The sequence below is a fragment of the Haemaphysalis longicornis genome, unplaced genomic scaffold (genome assembly GCF_048455015.1).
Source record: "Haemaphysalis longicornis isolate Haplotype H1 unplaced genomic scaffold, Haemaphysalis longicornis Haplotype H1 scaffold_15, whole genome shotgun sequence".
In the NCBI taxonomy this organism is placed as follows: Eukaryota; Metazoa; Arthropoda; class Arachnida; order Ixodida; family Ixodidae; genus Haemaphysalis; species Haemaphysalis longicornis.
The window spans coordinates 24153645-24162021 of record NW_027526257.1 but is presented as its reverse complement, the minus strand read 5'-3'; positions in this window follow the sequence as shown (position 1 = coordinate 24162021).

Here is an 8377-nt window from a genome sequence, read left to right as displayed (position 1 = left end):
ACCCACCTACCTAAAGTCACCCACGCAAATCCACACATTCACCTACCAACTCCCTGTCAACCTAACTACCGACCTACCTACCTACTTCTTACCTACCTACCTACATACCTACCTACAACCTGCCTACCTAATTACCTACCCACCCACCCACTTACCCGGCTGTTTGCCCGCCTGCCGGCCCACCTACCTACCTACCTACCTACCTACCTACCTACCTACCTACCTACCTACCTACCTGCCTGCTTACCTGCCTGCCTACCTTTCAGCCTCCCTGCCTACCTGCATACCTACCTACCTACCTACGTAACTGCCTACCTGCCCACCTAGCAACCTACCTACCTACCTATCAGTCCACCTACCTTCATTACAAACTACCTACCTACCTACCTACCTACCTACCTACCTACCTACCTACCTACCTACCTACCTACCTACCCACCTACCTACCTATCTACCTACCTCCCTACCAACCAATCCACCTACATATCTACCTACCTAACTACCTACTTACCTACCTACATACCAACCTACCTACCTACCTACCTACCTACCTACCTACCTACCTACATACATACCAACCTACCTACCTACCTACCTACCTACTCACCTACCTACCTACCAACGAACCAACCTACCTACCTACCTACCTGCATGCCTACCTACCTACCTGCCTACCTACCCACCTACCTACCTACATATCTACCTACCTACATACCTACCAACCTACATACCTACCGACTTACCTACCCACCTACCTATCTACCAACCTCCCTGCCAATGAACCTACCTACATACCTAGCTAGCCACCTACCTACCTACCTACCTGCTTACCTACCTACCTACCTAAACCCACCCCCCGCCGCCTGCCTCCCTGTCAGCCTGCCTTCACAGCCAACCACCCACCTAGCTAAATCCTCCCACCCAACTCTACACACCCACCTACCTACTACCTACGTATCTACCTACCCACCTACCTTCCTTCCTACCTACCACCTACCTACCTACCTACCTACCAACCAACCTACCTACCTACCTATTTAACTACCCGCCCACCCACTTACCCACCCGCCCGCCCGCCTATCCACATACCCACCTACATACCTACCTACCTAGCTACCTACCTACCTGCTCACCTTCCTACCTGCAAACCAACCTACCTACCTACCTGCCCACCTACCTATCTATATACCTACCTACCTACCTACTTACCTACCTACCTACCTACCGACCTACCTACCTACCTACATACCTATCAATCTACCTATACTCCTACCTACCTACCTACCAACCTACCCACCCACCTACCCACCTACCTAGCTACCTACCTACCTACCTACCTATCCACCCACCTACCTACCTACCAACCAACCTACCTACCTACCTACCTACCTGCCTACCTACCTACCTTCCTACCTACCTGCCTAGCTAGCTACCTATCTAAATACATGCCTTCTTACATACCTACCTACATACCTACATACCTACCTACCTGCCTATCTTCCAACCTTACTACCAACATACCTACCTACATTCCTAGCTAGACACCTACCTACCTACCTACCTACCTACCTACCTAAACCCACTCACCCACCGCCTGCCTCGCTGCCAGCCTGCCTACCCACCAAACCACCCTCCTACCTGAAGCCACCCACGCAAATCCACACATTCACCTACCTACTCCCTGCCAACCTAACTACCGACCTACCTACCTACTTCCTACCTACCTACCTATCTACCTACCAACCTACCTACCTACCTTCCTACCTACCTAAATACCTACCTACCTACCTTCAAACCTACCTACATACCTACCTACCTAATTACTTACCTACCTACCTACCCACCTACCAACCTACCAACCAACCTACCTACCTACCTACCTACCTACCTACCTACCTGCCTGTCTACCTACCTGCCCACCTACCTACCACCATACCTACCTACCTACATACCTCCATACTTACCTTCCTACCTATCTACCTACCCCCCTACCAACCAATCCACCTACATACCTACCTACCTACCTACCTACCTACCTACATACCAACCTACCTACCTACCTACCTACCTACCTACCTACCTACCTACCTACCTACCTACCTACATACCAACCTACCTACCTACCTACCTGCCTGCCTACCTACCTACCTGCCTACCTACCCACCTACCTACCTACCTACCTATATATCTACCTACCTACATACCTACCAACATACATACCTACCTACTTACCTACCTACCTACCTATCTATCAACCTCCCTGCCAACGAACCTACCTAAATACCCAGCTAGCCACCTACCTACCTACTTACCTACTTACCTACCTAAACCCACACCCCGCCGCCTGCCTCCCTGTCATCCTGCCTACCCAGCCAACCACCCACCTACCTAAATCCTCCCACCCAACTCTACACACCCACCTACCTAATCACTACGTACCTACCTACCTACATACCTACCCACCTACCTACCTGCCTACCTACAACCTACCTACCTACATACCTACCAACCAACCTAACTACCTACCTATTTAACTACCCACCCACCTACTTACCCACCCGCCCGCCTGCCTATCCACATACCCACTTACATACCTACCTACCTAGCTACCTAAATATCTGCCCACCCACCTACCTACCAACCAACCTACTTACCTACCTGCCCACCTACCTATCTATATACCTACCTACCTACCTACTTACCTACCTACCTACCTACATACCTGCCTGCCTGCCTACCTACCTACCTACCTACCTACCTACATACCTACCAACCTACATACCTACCTACTTACCAACCTACCTACCTCTATACCAACCTTCCTAACAACCAACCTACCTATATACCTAGACCTACCTACCTACCTACCTACCTAAACCCACCCACCCGCCGCCTGCCTCCCTGCCAGCCTGCCTACCCAGCCAACCACCCACCTACATAAATCCACCCACCCAACTCTACACACCCACCTACATAATCCCTACGTACCTACCTACCTACCTACCTGCCCACCTACCTACCTACCTACCTACCTACCTATTTACCTACCCACCCACCCACTTACCCACCCGCCCGCCTGCCAATCGACCATCCACCCACCTAAATAAACTCTCCCACTCACACAACCCACCTAACCCAACCAGCACAGCCCACCCACCCACATGCCTTCCTACCAACCTGCCGGCCTGCCTGCCTGACTGCCTTCCTACCAATCCAACGACCCACCTACATAAACAAACCCTCCCACTCAGCAAACCCAACCTACCTACCTACCCACTTCCTACCTAGCTACCTACCTACCTACCTACCTACCTATCTGCCTACCTGCCTACCTACCAACCTACCTACCTACCTACCCACCTACCTAGCAACCCACCTAACTATCTGTTTGCCTACCTACCTACATACCTACCTTCCTACCCACCTATACCCACCAGCCCGCCGCCTGCCTTACTGCCAGCCTGCATACCCACATAACCATCCACCTACATACACCCACCCACCCAAATCCTCACATCCACCTATCTACTCCCTCCCAACCTAACTACCGACCTACCTACCTACTTCCTACCTACCTACCTACCTACCTACCTACCTACCTACCTACCTACCTACCTACCTACCTACCTACCTACCTTCAAACCTACCTACATACCTACCTACCCATTTACCAACCTACCTACCTACCCACCTACCTACCTACCAACCAACTTCCCAGCTACCTACCTACCTACTGTCGCGACGGCGACAGAGAGATGAGGAGACACACGTCTGCACGCTACAGCGCCGTGGGCCCAAACTGGAGGCCCCGCTTTATTCCACGCTCGTGCCCAGCGCGCACCGCAAGCGCGTGGTCAGCACTCGCCACTCGTGGCTCAGCCCCAGCGTCATCGTTCCTGGAGCGTGCCCGTTTGCGGCAGCAGACGACGCAAGCTGCTGGGGCGCCGCCACATAGCCCCCCCTCTTCAGACGGAGTGTCGGCAAAACGGACAGTCTTTGCGCTGGGATGTTCGCGGGTGGGGCTGCGAACGGAGGGGAGAGTGGTGGTGTTCAGGGTGGAGTGGTGGATGGTGGTGTCGAAGGCTGGCGGTTCAGCCTCGGTGAAAGCGGGCTTGATGCGATCGATGGAAACGACAGTGTCGCGGCCGTTAACGCGAACTGTAAACGTCTTTTCGCCGCGAGAAATGACGAGATGAGGGCCGGTGTAGGGCGGTTGAAGTGGCCGGCGGGCACTGTCGACACGGATGAAAACGTATTGGCTGACAGAAAGACTTGGGTGAATAAAAGTGCGTTTTGTGGAACACGGCCGTGGCGGTTGGGGACGGATATAGCAGAAAAACCGGGTTAAATCCTTTACGTAGGATGGGCCAGGAGAGGAAGGGTTATCTTGAGGCTGTGGAGGGACCAAGAAGTCTGCCTGTAATCGCAAAGACGTGCCGTAGACCATTTGGGATGCGGCACAACCAAGATCATCTTTGATGACAGTGCGCAGTCCTAGCAGCACAAGAGGAAGGTGAACTGCCCACTGCTCAGGTGATTCGTGAGCCATCAGCGAGGCCTTGAGCTGACGATGAAACCTCTCGACCATGCCGTTGGCTTGAGGATGATAGGCCGTTGTTTTTAGGTGAGTAACACCGAGTAGGCATGTCAAGTGGCGAAAGAGTGTGAACTCAAATTGGCGGCCACGGTCTGTGATAATCTCCGACGGCACGCCAAAACGGGCGATCCACGTCGACATAAGCGTGGAAGCAACAGTCTCAGCCGTAATATCGTCGATTGGAAAAGCCTCCGGCCAGCGGGTAAAACGGTCGATCACTGTCAAGATGTAGCGGCAGCCCTTAGATGGTGGTAGCGGCCCAACAAGGTCCACGTGAATTGTGGAGAACCTTGAGTCCGGTAGTGGGAAAGTAGCCAGAGGCGATGTGGTATGCCGAGAGACCTTGCATTGTTGGCAGGCGAGGCAGGAACGGGCCCAGGCGCGTACGTCAGTATTCATGCCCGGCCAGACGTATCTCTCGGCAATCAAACGCCGTGAGGCACGAACTCCAGGATGAGAGAGACGGTGAATAGAGTTGAAGGCAATGCGCCTGAGAGACGCAGGAAGGTAAGGCCGTCTGCGGCCTGAGACCGGGTCAATGTCGCAAACGATGCTGATTCCCGAATCAGGGCATAGAATGTCCTCGAGTTGCAGAGAGGAGCTGTTTGAAGAACGTAGAGTTCGGAGCTCCTCGTCATCGCTTTGGGCTTGGGCCAACTCCTGAGAACTGAAACCGGGGCGCTGTATGGCGGAAATACGGCTAAGGGCGTCGGCTGGAATGTTGTTAACTCCCTTGACATGCCGAATGTCCGTCGTAAACTCTGCAAGATAAGCCAAATGTCGCGTCTCTCGGGGAGAATATGTAGTCTTCGATGACTTGAAGGCGTTCGTAAGAGGCTTGTGATCGGTGAAGATTACGAAGCTGCGGCCTTCGAGGAAAAAGCGGAAATGCTTCACAGCGAGGTATGCCGCCAGGAGTTCCCGTCCGAAAGTGCTGTACCGGTGCTCAGTGGGAGAAAGCTTCTTCGAAAAGAAACCGAGCGGGTGCCAGCTGCCGCGGATGTGCTGCTGAAGTACACCTCCAATCGCACAGTGGGAAGCATCTACCATCAGGCTTGTGGGAGCGTTGTGGCGCGGGTGCACGAGGAGGGTAGAAGAGGCCAGGCGCTCCTTGATGGTAGTGAATGCGCGATCAGCGGCTTCAAACCATTCAAGACTGCACTCGGGAGACTTGGAATTTTGAAGGAAAGTTTCGAGAGGTTGAACAATGGCCGCACATTCCGGGATGAACCGTCGGTAATAATTCACCAGCCCTAGGAAACGGCGCAGTTGGCGCAAAGACTGAGGTCGGGGAAAGTCGATTATGGCCTTCACTTTGTCTGGCAGAGGGCGAATTCCATTGCAGTCAACGAAATGACCGAGAAACTCCAACGACGGCAACCCGAACGCACACTTGTCGCTATTAAGGATGAGGCCATGCTCTGCTAGGCGTTCGAAAACTATCCGCAGATGGTGCAGGTGCTCAGATAGCGATGAACTGGCGACAAGAACGTCATCTATGTAGGCGAAAACAAAAGGTAGACCACGGAGGACGACGTCTATGAAGCGCTGAAAAGTCTGAGCTGCGTTGCGTAACCCGAAAGGCATTCGAGTGAATTCGAAGAGGCCAAACGGTGTAATGATGGCAGTTTTCTTGACGTCATCCGGGGCTACGGGGATTTGGTGGTAGGCTTTTTGGAGGTCAAGCTTTGAAAAGATGGTACTTCCACTGAGGTTATTGGTGAAGTCCTGTATATTAGGTAGGGGGTACCTGTCGGGTACAGTGGCCACGTTCAGGGAGCGGTAAGCACCACAGGGTCGCCAGTCTCCTGATTTCTTCGGGACCATGTGTAACGACGAGGACCAGTTGCTCGATGACGGGCGAGCAATGCCGATTTCAACCATGTGGTGAAATTCCTGTTCCGCGATTTTATGTTTCTCTGGAGCCAGTCGACGCGCTACGGCGTGCGTAGGTGGACCGGTGGTGATGATCTGATGAACGACGTCATGCTTCACTGGCTTTGTCCAGTCCGGAGGGGCAGTCAGGGAAGGAAACTCGTTCAGCAATTCCCGGTACGGAGAAGGTAGGTCGCAAAGAAGCGTGAATGCGAACGGATGGACTGGATACGATTTGCCGATGACAGAAAGGCCGGTTGTGGCGTCCAGGATTCTTTTTCGGGCCATGTCAACCAGGAGGCCGAAGTGCGAAAGGAAATCGGCTCCTAGAATGGCGTGACTCACGTTGGCCACGAGGAAAATCCAGCGGAACGCACGGCGTAGGCCGATGTTTACCATCAGGGATTTTTTGCGGTACACGGGAATGCTGGACTTGTTAATAGCTTGGAGATGGCACAGTGCTGCTTGAGTGCGGTCACAGGAATTAGCGGGGAGCACACTCACTTCAGCACCAGTGTCAACTAGGAAACGTTGACCACTGGTTGCATCTGTGATGTAGAAGAGGCGACTGTCGCTGGCTTGGGAATCGGTCGCCGCCGCTAACGATCCCTCGCCTCGTTTCCCGGCCAGCCGCAAGGACGGGTGCAACGTTGCGCCGCTGCACCGAAGCGGCGATGGTACCAGCACAATGAATCAGGGTGTTGAGGTGGCTGGCGCGTTGTGCCTTCCTGGCGAAATACTTGCGGAGACGGGGTACGGCGAGAAGGGCCAAACCGGCGAGCTCGAGGGTTGCGAGGCGGCGGCGAGCTGTAACCAGCCGAGGCGACAAGCTCCTCCAAGTTTTGCATGGCCTCTCGGAGAGCGGCGAGGTCGTCGGATAGCGGTGAGGGCAAAGGAGTAGCAGGCGCCGCCACAGTGGTATGGTCGGAAGATTGAGCGGATGCCACCGTGGACAAAGGCGGATGCAACGTGGCGACTTCCATTATCTTGTCAGCATGAGCGGCCAACGCGGATAAGGGAAGGTCAGAAGCAGTCGCGAGGATCATCTGCACGGAAGAGGGGAGCCGTCGCAGGAAAAGTTCCTTCAACAAACGGGAGTCCGTGGCAGAAGGTGCGTCGCCGAGCAGGGTTTGCAGTTCGTGAAGGAGCTGCGAAGGTCGACGGTCACCCAACTCCTCTGCAGAAAGCAGCCCCTGGAAACGCTGCCGTTCCGAAGGGCTCGTGCGGCTCAAGATGGCAGCCTTCAACGTGTCGTAAGGGTTCGTGGTAGGCGGGTAGGCAAGGATGTCACGAACCTCAACCGCGATCTCAATACGCAGTGACTGTTGTAGATGGTTGAAGCGGGTCTCTTGCGACGTGATGTGACTCACTCGGAAGCTTGCTTCGGCTTGAAGGAACCACACGTCGGGGTGCTTAGCGCTGAAGGGGGGCAAACGGCAAGCGACGGCGGAGATGCCAGGTGAAGAGGCAGCGGAAGACACAGAAGGACCGCTGGCGTCGCGGGGAGTGTCCATTCTGAGTACGTGGCTCCGCTGCAACATCCGGGTCACCAATGTCGCGACGGCGACAGAGAGATGAGGAGACACACGTCTGCACGCTACAGCGCCGTGGGTCCAAACTGGAGGCCCCGCTTTATTCCACGCTCGTGCCCAGCGCGCACCGCAAGCGCGTGGTCAGCACTCGCCACTCGTGGCTCAGCCCCAGCGTCATCGTTCCTGGAGCGTGCCCGTTTGCGGCAGCAGACGACGCAAGCTGCTGGGGCGCCGCCACACTACCTACATACCAACCTACCTACCTACCTACCTACTTACCTACCAACCTACCTATTTACCTACCTACCTACCTACCTGCCTACCTACCTACCTACCTACCTACCTACCTACCTACCTACCTACCTACCAACCT